General features: G+C 32.6%; 1 protein-coding gene across 1 annotated transcript in view; it reads left to right on the plus strand.

Annotated features, from left to right (window-relative positions):
* The first annotated feature begins 2,473 nt into the window (after window positions 1-2,473).
* The window catches only part of LOC107679162 (acyl-coenzyme A oxidase-like protein), a 58,003-nt gene continuing 55,864 nt past the window's right edge, over window positions 2,474-4,612 (plus strand). Inside the window, exon 1 of the mRNA XM_016474641.1 lies at window positions 2,474-2,631. The gene's annotated coding sequence lies outside the window, so the exon portion shown is untranslated. The remainder of the gene's footprint in view (window positions 2,632-4,612) is intronic.

The raw sequence follows: 4,612 nt of genomic DNA on the forward strand, positions 1-4,612 counted from the left end.
ACATACACACACACACACACACACACACACACACAAACACAAACACACACACACACACACACACACACACAGTATAGACAGACAAACACGTACATAACAAAGAATTGAACATTAAAATATGTTTTTATTTTGACTGAATCAACATGACATTGTCATCAATAAAAAGTCATTTTTTAGGTCGAGTAAAAATATTACAATAGGTAGACCGATAGACAGACAGTTAAGAATCATAGATGACAGATCATATGTGACCCTGGACCACAAAACCATAAGGGTCCATTTTTTTAAATGTAATAAATAAGCTTTTTATTGATGTATGGTTTGTTAGGATAGGACAATATTTGGCCGAGATACAACTATTTGAAAATCTGGAATCTGAGGGTGCAAAAAAAAACAAAATACTGAGAAAATCACCTTTAAAGTTGTCCAAATGAAGTCCTTAGCAATGCATATTACTAATCAAAAATTAAGTTTTGATATATTTACGGTAGAAAATGTACAAAATATCTTCATGGAACATGATCTTTACTAATGATTTTTGGCATAAAAGAAAATATGATAATTTCGACCCAATGTATTGTTGGCTATTGCTACAAATATACCTGTGCGATTTAAGATTTAAGGTTTTGTGGTCCAGAGTCACATATTAACATATGTACATAATTTTATTATGGAAATGTTATATGTTATAAAGTTCTATCTTATTTTACCCAGATGCACCTTATATGGCAAGATCACTCTTGATACAGTGATCTTGATACAGTGATCTTGATATATGTCATATATTACATTTCCGTGTGGGCAGTAAGTGGTTATGTTTTTCGAAGGCCATGCTGACCTGTGTTAAACAGCTAGTAGTTTATTTGTGTCTATTTGTGTCTGTTCTGGCGCCTGGCTGTGCCAGTGATAAGAATGGGAGGAGCAATCTAACCTTGATAGGACATAATGAAATCCAGCAGAGTTGTAGGCCACTTATCTCATTTCATGAAATGGCATCATTTTTGACTGTTATGTAATTTTACAGTCCTTTAATAATATTAATAAAAAATAATAATATAACCTTTTTACTTTTTTTTTACTTTTACACACACACACAATTCAGCAAAGACAAAAAGAAATGTATGCTTTCATGTATTTGATGACTGTTTTGATATTAAAGAGCAAGATACACAATGCATAAATCCATATTTACTCTTCAACAAAGGTCAAAAAGTCTTTACTTCACTTTTATTGTTCAACACAAAATTCTCCTTATTATGTTTTATTATTAATTTCTTCAATAAACAAGAAGTTAATATTAAGAGACTTACGTTTTAGAGACCATATTGCCTATTTTTGCTCTATGTCGCCAACAAAAACGGTTCCAAACAAAGCCACAGCACTGTTTTGCGTCTCTGAGCAACATGACGGTGTTTCGTTCCTGAATGAATCAACCATTTAAATGATTCGGTTCAATCGCAACGACTCACTTATTAACAGTGACTTGCTGCCACCTACTGGTGGTTTTAATTTCACATTTCAAAGTACCCTTTTATATATTTTTAAATAATTTCAAATTTGTATATGCATCTAAATGCCACTTCTGATGCAGCTTCTGTGTTTCCTCTGCATTGCATGAATTTTGTTGATAATGCACATTATTTGATATTATTTGATATAAATTTGATATAAATTTGATATTTAATAACGTTCGGATACCACGGGAAAATCTGCTGAGAAAGCGAGTTAACGGCTGTAGAGTAGGCATTGTGAACTACAAAATGTAACTGTAAATGTAAAGACATTCTAGAGAGATTATCCCTCAGTCGTGAAAAACGTGAAAATATCAGCAAATGTTCAAATTGTGATTTCCAAACCTGGAAAAGTCATGGAAATTAGTCAAATTTTGAAATATCATGGACATTTTTATTTGATTTGTATCTATTTATTTACATTTTTAAACATATTCGTGAATACAATCGCTTATTATTAAATGATTTGAGAAATTCTTACCCATTAATTACGAATGACTGGATTTTATTTGTTTGGTAACAGCCCCAAATGACTTATTATTGTAATTGACTTTATTGATTAAATGTAAGAATTTGACACACTTCTAGAAAAATAAGAGCGTTGACACAATTCGAACACTGCATATAACCACAAAAACCCTTTAGAATTCAGCATTCAAAACGAAACATATCCTTTCATGCATTCTTATAATCTATGACTGTTTTGATGATAGATTAAATAAACAATGCATAAATGCACTTTAACAAAGGTCCAAAGAATGCCTTTACATCATAGATAGATATGTTATTATTATTGTTACTATTTTAATGTTATTGCTATTATTTTTATTACAATTGATAAATTACCTCATAAACGAGTAGGCAATAAAAAAAAAATAAATAAAAAAAAGTGAATTAGTGTTGCCGCGCAACGCGGTGACATCATCCAAACGCGGAAGTGGAATGTTACGGTTACAGTTACAGTTACAGTGAAAACACGAGGAACTCAAGTCATGTTGTTATCATCCAAGAATCAAATACAGTCCAGCAGCCCTGCCAGATATCTAGATGGAGAATTCTGGGAGATTAAAGATGCTTTTCGTGACGCGATGTCAGCGTGTGAACTGTTTCAGTCCAGCAGGTAAGTAAACCGTGTTTCCTTAAAGACTGATTCACGGGAGTTATCTTGAGTAAATAAAAGGAAATGTACAGTCACCTCTTCCAGACACACGATGGAGGCTGTGCGCGTTTTGTCAAGATTTAAAAGATCTGAATCCATTTTGCGCTTCATTTGAATTTACGAGAGCTCGCTGTGTTCTCGGTGCAGAGCAGACCTGACTGCAGAGAGGCTATGTCACATGTTAAGACTGCCTTTCATGAAATCAGGTACGTGAGAAATGAGTCTTCTGCACGTCTTTATTACGCATTCAAAAAGTACTATGGTGTTACCATAGTAAAGTTATGTTGTCATTTGGTAAAAACAATAGCACTTTGATATATTTTATAGCACTTAAATTCACTTTGCATTGTCCTCCAAGGTTCATTATTGTTAGTTATTTACATATTGTTAGTATGTAACATTAGTTATTATTGTTAGTTAACATATTCGTGAATACAGTCGCTTATTATTAAATGATTTGAGAAATTCTTACCCATTAATTACGAATGACTGGAAAAATAATTGAAATTCATTGATGCCAACAGAAATCGAATTATTGAAATAGTGATTATTGAAATAATTATTTAAAAAATATTTAAACAATATTTAAATGTTTGCATATTTTGCTATTATTATTATTATTTAATTAAAATTTAATGATTTTTTTTTATTTTTTTTTACAAATTTCTATTTGATCATGTATTATTATTTATTTATTGGATGATTAGAAGATTCTCAGAGGTTAATAAAAAAATTTAATTTGGTATTTGTCAACATTTATCAGAACACAACATGTAAATATATTTCTGTCATGACAACTCTCGGAGTGATTGGCATGGTAATGTACATGATAATGTTAATGTATTTGGACTTGGAGGAATAGATCTGCTACGCTGCAGTACCGAGACTTGCTACTGCCAATACATCCACAACATGCTGCTGTGAGCATGTAAGAAATATTGCTGCTGCAAATATAACATACATAAAATAACCCCCATATAGCATACATGAATCACCTCGTAGCCAGTGTTAATTTTGACAGCAAATTTTGATTTAGTTTTAGTCGTAGTCTTTTGACTAAAATGCCATTTAGTTTTAGTCATATTTTGACTAAAAATGCCATATCTGAATTGTTTTTAGTTTTAGTCTAGTTTTCTATCTACAGTAAATCTACAGTAAATTTAGTCGGCTAAAATCTAATGGGTTTAGTTACAGTGCATTTATTAAGCATTTCCCTAAAATGTCCAAACTCATTATATAGGTTTGATATAAAGGTTTTATCATGCTAGACACTGATTTAACTGCGGTGACACACAACATTCCTTTGTGTTAAAATTAAATAAAACCACTTCTCATAAAGAACACGAACATGGTCTTCTTTTTAATGAAATACCAATGGTTGTATAGGCTAGTTATGGATTCTTTATAGCAACTCTTTCAAGCATTATTTCTATAAATACATTTAGATTAATCTTTAGGGCTAATCTTTAGTTTTTTAGTCAAGAGTCAAGAGTGATTTTCTGTCTTTCTGTTGTTGCTTGATTAACATCAATGACTCGGACAATAGCAACTAACGTTCTCCCTGCTGTTTACGTTCACTTAAGACGTAATCAACTGTGTTTACGTGAATACTCGTCAAAACGGACAATTCGACATCATTTTGTGTGTAATTCACCGTTCATGCGACGCGAAAGAGTACTCGCGTGCTGTGAGAGCTGTGAGACGTGTGTGTATGCTTCAGAGTCTGCGCTCAGAAAACCGGACCGAATTGAGCTCTCTCTTGCCTCTCTTGCGTTATCCATATGTCTGCTCTTCTCTTACTCCCACATATTGACATTTTTGAACGTTTTATGTGACGTGCAGCAAGTGTATTTTAGCTTATGTCCCGCCGGCTCAAATGTACGCATCTAACCTCCGAACCACGCAGCAGATTCGTTCTGAAATTGAATGAATCTCTTCCCAT

This window comes from Sinocyclocheilus anshuiensis, unplaced genomic scaffold, assembly GCF_001515605.1.
Source record: "Sinocyclocheilus anshuiensis isolate Anshui unplaced genomic scaffold, SAMN03320099.WGS_v1.1 scaffold300, whole genome shotgun sequence".
NCBI classification, from domain to species: Eukaryota; Metazoa; Chordata; class Actinopteri; order Cypriniformes; family Cyprinidae; genus Sinocyclocheilus; species Sinocyclocheilus anshuiensis.